Here is an 11,608-nt window from a genome sequence, read left to right on the forward strand (position 1 = left end):
AATGGAAGCGAGAGCAAATTTATTCTCATAGCTTTCAATTACTTGGAAACGTTTGAATATTAAAATTAATCAAAAAAGACCTGAAAGATAATTATGCAAATTCCGTCCAAGATAGTCTTAAGACACGAACTTTTCTTCCACATAACATCAAGACAGTTCAGTTCACCCTAAAGTTAAGCGTAAACGGTAGAGAAATCTCTCTAGAGTTTTACTGAAATAAAAATCTCCTCTCTCAATTAAGTTCACACGGTAGAGCTACTCTAGGAGATATTCACTCTAGCTAGAGACAAAATAGAGAAATCTGAACTTTTCTCTACCACGTACTCTTCAATCTGTGTACACGGTAGCGAATAGTTACCTCTCACCTAGAGTTAGTTTTCTATCTCGAATTGTTGCCAACGTTTGTTGTATGTATGTATATATGTACATATGTATTAATATCAAAGCCACGATGTAGAAAATATAGTTGGTGCCACCAACGGAGCGCTTACCCTTCGTCGATTTGACAGCCTTCACCTATTTGCTGACGTCATAAAATACATTTTCGCAATATGGACAAGAATTGAATTTTAAATTGTGCTTATTTACCTTAAAGTAGCCAAATGTACGTAAAAATTAAACATGGTAATCTCTCTCTTCGGTACTATGTGTACTTTTGGACTCACGTCAAACAATATTTAAAAATCAACGCGATTTTTGACTAACTCCGAACATGCATTTTTTTGCTAGAATTTAATGGGCTGCAAAACTGCATTGTCGTCCGATTAAGAAGTTGAAAATTTGCTGAATTTTCGCGAGTTTTGCACAAAGTTTAGGAATTATATTTTTATGTTTTTTGTTGTTGAATGAACCATATTTTTAAACAAAATTGGCGGGAAAATATTAGAATAAAAATTGTTGCATATATTGTGAAAAAATTGCTGTGCCAATACTTTGTTCCGGCAGTGTACATAAAACTATTAAAAAATTGTACAAACGGAATCATAATAATGAGATTTTTGATGCTGTTTTTTAACTTTTTTCAAAGATTTATTTAAGAAGAACTTGAAAACCTGCTCCAAAACTTTACCGATATAGACTTATAAGGTATCACAGGTATCATTTTCTCACCCTTTTTGTTTCTTTGCAAAAAAAACTCATTCACGTCCCTTCTTTTTTAATCAATACCAACACATCTTAATTCAACATGGAATGATACTCGTTTATCTTACCTCCCTTTTTCATATTTTGAGTGAGCTTATTCGCAAAGAAATTAAAAGGGTGAGAAAATGATACCTCATAAGTCTAAATGGTAAGGTTTTGGCTGAGTTATTTAAGTTTTTCTTAAACCAGTCTTTGAAAAAAGTGCAAAAACAGCATCAAAAATCTCATTATTATGATTCCGTAGAATTTTTTATTTTTTATTTTTATGAAAACTTTTTAAGCTTAAACTACTCAGTCATCTGAGGTAATTTTTTCAAAAAATATTAAAAAAAAACTGTTTATTTGGTGGAAGTCTTAAAATATAATACATAGATTTTATAATTCCAGTGGAAAAACAGTACCACTTTTTTATGAGCAGTGATGCAGTCTACTGTACATAAGTTGGCTATGATTACTCGGCCGTGCTATCATAGTAGCACAATACCGCTAAGTACATTTTAAAATTTTCAGGCAATAGCCTCATGCGATTATCGATTATATTTTTTGTTGTTTGTGTGAAATATTTTATTTTTATCAGTATTTTTCTTTTAATCAAAATATGTTGAAATAAAAGTGAAAAAAAAATGTTGCCAGAACCCCCCCGAAAAAAAATCCTGGCTACGGCCCTGATGGTGTGCTTGTATCGAATATACGATCTAACGTCGTAGCCATTTCAAAATTTAACAAACTGTAATGAAATTCATTGTCAAGACTTTACCATACGTCTCCGTAGACCAAAAAGTCGAATAATGGAATAATGGAACACCCTAGTATACATATTAGTTCTGTGCACATAAAAGACATAAAGACAAGAAGAGTAAAATGTCCAGCGAAAAAAGGGTGAACATATTAATCAACATTGACTGATTACGCGGTTTGACTATTCGTATTCTGTTTATGAATTTATTTTATTTCCATTAGTCATTTTTTGTTCTGAGCTTTATAAAAATATCCAGAGCAAATTTTAAATTACAAAAGAACAATTTGCTTACAGCTGATTTTAGAGATCGCGTGTGCTATTCGCACAAGTGCTGCTAATCTACTTGCATATGTCATTTAAGGTCAAGTTATATATAACGAAACATTTACTAGTATTTAAATAAGATTACAGCACCCTACTCATTACGATTAACTTTACTTGCTTTATATATACATAGAATATTTCACAAATTTCAAAATAAGTAGTTAGTTCATATGTATGTACAATAGGTTGGTCCTTAAAATGAAATGAACAATTTTTTTCAGTCTCATCCCCTCAATCGGTAATAGCACGATCACAGATATCACATATAAAATTTGGACCCGATTGGAGACTGTGAAGTCGTGTCGCACAGGGGGCAAAGTAGAGATTCAAAAAATTAAAAGTATTAGTTGTTTCATCTAATAACCAAAATCGAAACTATCATAGTCGAAGATATCACATATAAATTTTGGTCCCGATTGGAGTCGGTTAAGGTGTGTCGCAAATGGGTCAGCCAGATGCCTATGGACTAAAAAAATAAACAAACAAAAAAAATGTTTACTTAATACCCAAAATCGATACCACCAAAGTCGAGGATATCACGTACAAATTTTGGTCATGATTGTAGTCGGTTAAGACGTTTACAAAGGGTTATCTGAACTGTGACCCTGTGCGACACGCCTTAACCGACTTCAATCGGGACCATAATTTATTTGTGATATCGTCGATGATGGTAGTATCGATTTTGGGTATTAAAAGAAAAAAATAATAATTTTAATTTTTTGAGTCTCCATAGAAGAATCTGAACACTGCCCCCTGTGCGACACGCCTTAACCGCCTCCAATCGGGACCAAAATTTATAAGTGATATCTTCGACTATAGTAGCATCGACGTAGGGATTGAGGCTTAACCCTTTATTGTAAAGAAGCATTCTCACTGAATAATTGAGGCTCCAAAATCATAACATATGTTTTAAAAGACATCTCCCACACTCTTTTTTGTCTTTTGTTAAAAGCCTGATAGATACTTACTACTCACAATTTTTCAATCACAGCCAATGGAAATAGCTCTATAAATAATGAACGTCTCTAAACAAACGTCTAAAGTACATACATACATATGTATGCATTTGCTTTTATCTTACTCTAAGAATTTTTATTATTTCACAGCCATGTGATCACCTACCTCGTTAAAACATGTTTCCCTTTTTTATCGATCCCACACCGATATGATAATCATTGCCAATAAACACGCTATACTACTTACTTATAAACAACATTCCATAATTTTAGCGTTTAATTGAACCGATTTGCGCGCAGCTTAATTCTTTGGTAGAGTTGCAAAATCTTGTTTCGCGAATTATGTACAGCTGCAGTCAAAATAATAGCACCAAAATTCAAATTAATATTGTTTGCAACTTGGTTTATTTATTTATTTTTAATAATTTTCACTTAAATATAGTTCGATCTATAGCAGAAACCGCATAAAGTACACAAAAGTTCATCATAGTTCAAAAAATTTGCATGAAGTTTTCAAACTTTTTATTCAGAATTTTTAGAATATTTTCGGGTACTCAGTTTTGCCGCCCATTTTAAGTATAATAAAGTGCAAGCTTGAAGTCACTAAAAATTACCGTTGTTTTTTTTTAGATTTTTTTTTGTCAATAGTGTTGCGCATTTTTTTCTATATGAAAGCGTATCCGTATAAAAGTTTAAAATTTTGAGGACTATATTTGTAAGTTTGATTATTATTTTTGAACTTTGTGCAAGCTTTTAAACGTATGTATACTTATCGAGGGCTTATATTCAATACCCTCCATCTGTACTTTTCACAAAAATTAGATTCTGATTATAAATCCACCTAAGACTAAACTGTCATCGGTGATATCAATGCTGACCTTGTATAACGCTTGAAAAAAGAATTTACTATTAAATTGCAAAGACAGAATTAACATCAGTCATGACAGGTAAGTCCCAGATTGACTCTAATATCACAATGTAGCTTTTGGGAAAATTGCAGATAGAGGGTATTGAACAGTGCTGTCATTTTCGATTTTTTTAGAGTAGTAGAAAACGTAATTTTTAGGGAGTATTTTGACATTTTGGGGAGTAGAGCCCAAATGTTTTAAAAATCTTTTCAACTTAACTTATATTCTGACGATGAGTTGACGATCAATTTGTTGAATTGAATAGTGTTTTGTATTTTAGGCTATTTGATCGAGTAAATTCCTGTGCAAGAAAAGGCTTTTTTCTTCACTTTCCAGCCCTTATGGTCACTTAAAGGTTTAAAAAAGTAGGTTTAGTGTAAAATGAGGTGGAAATTATTGGAGCAGAAATCTAGACGTGGTTCTCAACGTCCAAGGATAGTACGCAGGTGGAGTACAATAACGCCCACGGAAATAACGTCCATGGGCTTTATTTCCCAAAAAAGGAGAAATAAAGCCCATGGGCGACGAAAGTATTTATTTAGCTTTTTACTTTTTCATGTTCCTTTTTTTGTGGAAACTTTGAATTATTTAATTTTCATACACATGTACATACATACATACATATATATTAAATATATGCATTGAAATTTGTTAATTTCAATTTGTTCGTATAATAAAGGAAAACACATATTTAGTTCAATGTTATCATGTTAGTTAGTTTTTATTTAGAACAGGGGGTGTTGGATGTACATATTCTAAAATGGGGGCAAGAACCACAATAAAGATGAAATAACGGCCGCGGGCGTTATTGCCATATCGAAAGGGAAATAATTCCCACCGGCAAAAGGCAATAAAGCCCGCGGGCTTAATTTCTTTTTCGAAAAGGCAATAACGCCCGCAGGCTTTATTTCTTTTTTTAGGAAATAAAGCCCATGGGCGTTATTTCCGCGGGCCTTATAGCACTCCACGCTTTCAGGCGTTCAGCGCTTTCCAGGCTTTCGGCGCTCTATTCAGCTATAAGTTTTATGTTACGACCTGAGCGCCAAAAATCACAAAGCCGGAAAAGCTTGTTGTGGAGCTCCACTCCAAGTGCTCTTTCCTGCACGTGTTGTGTGTTCGGACCAACAAACGAACTTTTCCTCCAAGAGTGAAAAAGAGTTTTATATCCAATATAAATTCATTACTGCAGTCGTAGGATTTAAATAATGCTGTAATGTGTGTAAATGTAAACATTTATCAAAACGTGAATGGAAAGATGTGATCGGAAATCATTCCAAGCAATGTGCTTTGGCAGTGTTCAATGCGACATCCGTTCAGTTACCTTATACATTTTAGTAAAAAAGTAAACTATCTCGCCAAATAGTAGTATAATCAGTCCTTGGGGAGTACGGGAGTATGAATGACAAAAAAGTAGTAAACAACTCCTATAGTAGTACTTACCGCAGCACTGGTATTGGATATAAGCCCTCGTTATGAATAACATACAAACAATACCATTTTTAATTTCGGCGTTATTATTTTGACCGCAACTGTATATCAAGAAATTTGCCATTAATAAGCGATCTTAGATTTATTATTTGACTACTAACTTTGGGCTGTTTTCGTAAAGCTTCAAGAAAAAACAACGCTATGCATTAGGGTGGTCCAAGAATACATGCGGAGAGGAAAAATTTTAAATGTTAAGCTCCCCTAGGATTTTTCTTAGTGGGAAAAATACCCGTATAAGTTTGTTTAAAAAAATATATATATTTAGAACTAACTCAAAGCCTATGAATTTTTCCATGTATTTTATATGGGGAAAACACTTTTTCTTAGAAATGGTATAGAATTCTTGAAAATCAATATTTTGGATCGGAAGACTTCGTTTCTTTTCAGGAGACTTTCGATAATAATACCCAATTGTTTATTTAACAATTTTCTAATATTAACTATGTTTTTATTATAAGTCCTCTAAGAACCCCAAAAAATGCAATAGGGACCCATTGAAATCATATTTTAAAAGAAAATAATTAAAAATTAATAATTAAATAAATATAAGTTGCTAGCAAAATATAATAAAATAATTTAGAATTTTGCTGCTATTATATTAGGTAGAAAAGAATTTACAAAGGGACTCCACTATTATTTTGTAAGATGTTTGTCCAATTTTTTCACTGCTGTTCAAAGCAAAGAAAATAGTAAACGAAGAGGCAAATCAAGAACTTCAATATCAAATATTACCTTTGTTCCTCACGCTACTCGAAGTCACAAGTAGGTTTTAGAGTTTAATTCATATACGCTGACAGTTTGAACTTTCATCGCGTTTTTCTACAAGTAGCTTGTGGAACAAACCTAATATCTCAAATGTAAAAACCCACACATTCATCAGAACATCCAAAGCATAACAATTAGGAATAAACGCCTACAAACCGGTATAAATATGCACATACAAGGTATACATATGCATTCATGCCAGTTAAGTTAAAGTTTCAAGTGCATAAATAAAGGTAATACATTCCAAAAATGTAAAGAACCATAACTCAAACGTACGAAAGCTCTAATGATAAAACTGAAGTAGGAAATGTTTATAAATGTCACCGGGTTTGTAGTTTACTACCTTGAAATCCACCTTCGATAACATTTAAATGAGCTGAACTGCTACAAACATGTATACATATGTATGTATGTACATATGTAGGTATGTATGAATGTAGTACAAACTTGAATGTGCGGTATACAGGTGCATATTTAGTGAAGGGGAAATACAGCATAGATTCTATTAAAAAAAACTGTAAATAGTTGCTTATATAGACATGACCTTGGGCGCTGCTTTAGATTAAGAACTGTGGTCCCATACCTACCTGCGCCACTTTTCTCACTATTTTGCCTTTCTATACATATAGCTTTTTTGGAATGCCAAGAAAAATTAGCGTAGTTTTTTTATTATCTTGAACATATAGTGGCTAGAAGAAACAGAAGCGTTTGGATCATTTAGTATTTTGTACTATCTTCTTATTTAAAGCTTTGCTCAAAAACTTCTTTGAAAGGTTCTCGTTCAAACTTTTGAAAAAAATTCAAGTAATTCTAGGTTTACGCCATTTTATCGCCACTCAAGAAGACAGTAATTCATATAAACAAAAGCGTTGTCCATAAACTATGAAAAAGAACAAGCATCAAGCATATTCCATTAAATTTGGACACGCTGAATAGGACAATACCAAGCTCAATGTCTTAATATCCCCATCAAACTAATACGGCTGCGTAAAAGGACTTAAGGCATCAACAAGAGCTTCGGCAGACATTGAAAGGATCCAGTTTCGACTTCGTATACTTGGATTCATTTAAGCATTCATACATATGTATGTAACAATGTTTGCCACCCAATGGCGAATATCTCTTGCTAACAATTGCAAACGCTGAACCCAGTAGGTAACTGAACATTAAAGTCCTCTCTGGTCTAACGAAACGCGATTTTCATAAGTCGCAGGAGCGTGGTCGATGGCGCCATTTGATGAGGCAGCCCTTGGAATGCTCGAGAAGAAAATTCTTCAAAAGATTTATGATCCCGGAGGTGACGAATACGTTGAAACGATGAGCTGTACGAGCTTTACAAAGACATCGAGATACTGCAGACTGGGACGTTTCGTAAAAATTCTCCAGTCCTGAAAATACCCGGTGATAGTGGTGGATGAAGTAGAAAGCGTAACCGCCATTTGAATAACAAGGCGGTGAAGGACTTTGCTTCACTTGATGTTTCTAATTAACAACAACTCCCAATAAAACAACTAGCATGGATTATTGCATTTCGTTAAAATTTCGATTCCTTATAAGAATTTTGAGTATGCATTTTTGTGGTCCATTCAATTTTAATACATAAAATAAATTGATGTCCGGGGAATTTTGGCAATTTTTTTTTTTGAGGGTGCTGCTAATTTTCTCCATATAAAAAATCATCGAATATGCTTCATTTGAAAGAAAATGACTGACAACACTGCATACTCAAAATATATCTAAGAAATCTTATTAAAAAGGTCCACATTTTTACGAATGTTTGTAGATTTCTTTAAATATTGCACAAAAATTTAAACTTGGATTTATGTATAGCTATGATAAGCACTATATTACAATTTATTCCATATAAATAAGTTTTCCTTATCTGTATGATAACACTGGCCAACAGCACAGAGTAACAACGGTATATTTTTGAAAGAAGTCATCAGCATGTCTGTGTTTACTGCTATTTGCATTCAAAAGCTAATAGTCATAAAGTATAAATTTTTACAGAGTCCCATAGAACTTTGACGTTGGAGAAAACTTTTTTTATTATAAAGAAAGCCCTATTAGGATCAACTATTTATGTGTGGATGTATGGCGCGCCTGCTTGCACAACATTGGGAATATTGGTTTCAAATTCTTCCATTCATCTAAAGCAGGGATCACACGATTTGTACATTTGTACAGATCTGTACATTTTGGCAGTCACAGAGTGGTCCTGTCTAGAAATAGTGAGTTCAGCTCAATAGCAACTTTCCAAACTACACCACTCTGTAACTGTGAAAATGTACAAATTATACAAATGTACAAATCGTGTTTACTGATTGGATTTTAAAGATCAGACTGGGTTTTATAAATATAAAGTGTAAACACATCATCGTTCGTAAAAGTTGCCCGGTCACACGCTTTTTGAAACTAGGAAATTAAAATTCTCGGAGCGAGGATGGGAAAAGTTCTGGAGTCCTGGTGGAAAGTCAGAAAAAAGCATTTATCACAAATCCCTGTCGCACGATGTGATCGGATACCTCGGCGACCTCTGGAGCAATATACCAAACCCTTCCCGTACAAATAATGGATACAAAACGAGATAATTTAACATCCACATCCCTAAAACGGAAGTTCAGTGCTGATCAAAAGAGGGCAATAGGAGTCCCAGCCTCCGCCTCAATCAGAGCTATGGCACCCTTGAGGACTTATACCACAGAAAAAAAAATAACGAAGGCACACATCAATTGGGAGGGCACCCATCAACATTAGTACCAAAAACCCTTGTACAGGAAGTCCAAAGGCTAGTTCATCTCACAATGAAAAGACAGATTTGAAAAAGCTCACCACCCAACAAATAACGTCCGATGAGCACACGGCGGATTAACACAGAACCAACGTAATTACCTACGACAGGGTCAATGCCTTTACAAAAGCACACTTATCTTACGCCAGCTACCAAAAGCGACATGCACTTATCGTCTGGCCAAATACACGTTTAGGAAGGTGAAGGAGACAATTCATTTTTCGATGTCAATAACTCTGGATTTTGACATTGAATCACGCGGAAAGGTCGTAGAGCCGTACAGGATAACAGCGAGGTAAAGCAGTGAAGCAGCCTCTATTTCAACTAAAAGGGGCACAACTAATGTCATTGCGACTAATAAGAGTACCAAATCTCTCGATGAATTTTTAATAATAAAAATAGCTTCACCCATAGATATATAGGTACACAAATATGAATTTAATGGTGAAATTTGTTTCAATGCAATGGACGCTTCGCACAAGAGTAAACCTTTTGAATCCTTACAATCCTTGACTCCTCAAATAAAAACGAGTTCGTCAAATTGTGCATTGATTTGAATACAAAATTAGATTAAATTAAATTTATATTTATAACTTACATTATTTTTAAAGCCTTGTTTCAGCTTTCGAGATCTTATTGTTCATAAAGTGAATGAACTCCGTTGGATTAAATATTTGCTTTTTAGTATTATGAATATTTAAACAAAATCACTTTGTGTATACATATATGTGTGTATATATGTACGTATTTTTAAAGCGTTAAATGTCCTTATCTAGTTCTCTTTGACTCAAAACGTCCGTCCCATTAAAGCTTTCTTCGGCTCAATGCTCTTTAACGGTAAAAAAGTAGTTTTATTTAAAGCACAAAATTCAAGCGAGTCGTATTTTTCCACTATTTCGAATTTATTTTGTTTAAATTTTTTCGTTTCCATGCAATTTATGACATTTATTGCATTAAACCCTCTTCTATTCAATTAACGAGCTTAAGAGGATATACAATTTACGTATATCCTTGTTTCACCGACAATATTAGTAATAATTACTATTATTCCAATGCAATTTCACTCTCGTTCGTTTCAGCGATTGTGCGTGCACGTAGGCTTTTGAAATTCCCAGGTTATTACTTAGCCGTCACGTATCCGCACCGTGGCCACACAGTATGAGCAATTGTTAGCCGTTTTACTTCAAACTCGGAACTTGATCACGATCACTGCAGTTAGTACACCTCCGCACGCGCCACGATCCAAACTCGTTCTGAACGGGCCGTGTCTGGAGTAAGCCATCATAAAGCTTTAGCCGTGACTGCTGTGCTGCCAACAACGGCAACAACTACCGAGCGCTAACTTAACAACAACATGCGTCGCTGCTGCAGCGCACTCTTAACTCTTTTCTGTGTCGTTAGTATTGTTGTTGTGATAATTTTTTATTACTTGCCAAAGTTGTTGACGTTGTAGCGCTAATGTGATTGTTGCTTTGTTTTATTGCACGAAACGTTCAATGGTATTGCGGTTGTTATCGGTTGATGTTGGTTAACGCTTTCCGTTTCCCCACTTATAATCCAGAATGCACCGAACGCGTTTTCATTGACATGCCGAAAAGTACTTCGCGCAGTATATTTGTTGTATCACATATATCAGTGATTACGTTGCTCGTCAAAAAACTTATTAATGTTCACCGATTAGCAACAATAATTTGAACGCGCGAGCAATAAAGAAACGTCACCGTTTCTTACACAAAAAATAAGTGACCAGCTGTCAATTGTAATTTATAGTTTCATTATACGCATAGTCCGCTTGTCAACAGCAGCACTTCGCCGTTTAAATCGTTGTTATCGCACATAACGCAATTGGCGATCTTTATCACACGCAGCTTAGACAAGGACGTACATACTCATGTTCACTTGAATAGGTTCATTTCCCACTTTCAAGAACTAAGCTTATATCTGTGGCAAATGGAATACAGTAAAACCCGCTTAAACACCTCACGAAAAGTTTAAGCTTTTTGAGGTACTTATGCGGGTTGGGTACTTAAAAGAACACGCTGAAGTACCTCGATGCAGGTACTTAAGCGAACATAATTATTGATGTAGATACATCCTCTTGTTAACTTGCATAAATATGTAAATCCTTGATTAAAACATGAAGATTGAATGAAGTATACGTAGTTTAAAACCAAGATCTTAACATTATTTAAACAGATTTTAATTCGTACACCGGCAAAAGGCAATAAAGCCCGCGAGCTTAATTTCTTTTTCGAAAAGGCAATAACGCCCGCGGGCTTTATTTTTTTTTTTTTAGGAAATAAAGCCCATGGGCGTTATTTCTGCGGGCCTTATAGCACTCCACCTAGATTATTATATTAAATTTACCTTCCTCTTTGTCTTTATCTTTGGGTTTCTTTACTTTTATTTTAATATTTGCCTTTATCCCTTTCTTCTTATACATACTCAACTTTACCTTCCTCCTTGAATGAGTTTTATTTAATCTATTTATGTA

At 34.3% G+C, this 11,608-nt stretch overlaps 1 protein-coding gene across 1 annotated transcript in view; it reads right to left on the reverse strand.

The window, feature by feature from the left end:
* The window catches only part of LOC118738779 (cationic amino acid transporter 3), a 292,419-nt gene extending 282,076 nt beyond the window's left edge, over nucleotides 1-10,343 (reverse strand). The window contains exon 1 of the mRNA XM_036469746.1: nucleotides 9,713-10,343. The gene's annotated coding sequence lies outside the window, so the exon portion shown is untranslated. The remainder of the gene's footprint in view (nucleotides 1-9,712) is intronic.
* Between the last annotated feature and the right edge of the window lie 1,265 nt (nucleotides 10,344-11,608).

Source organism: Rhagoletis pomonella, unplaced genomic scaffold (genome assembly GCF_013731165.1).
Source record: "Rhagoletis pomonella isolate Grant_MI unplaced genomic scaffold, Rhpom_1.0 Rhpom_scaffold_00005, whole genome shotgun sequence".
NCBI classification, from domain to species: domain Eukaryota; kingdom Metazoa; phylum Arthropoda; class Insecta; order Diptera; family Tephritidae; genus Rhagoletis; species Rhagoletis pomonella.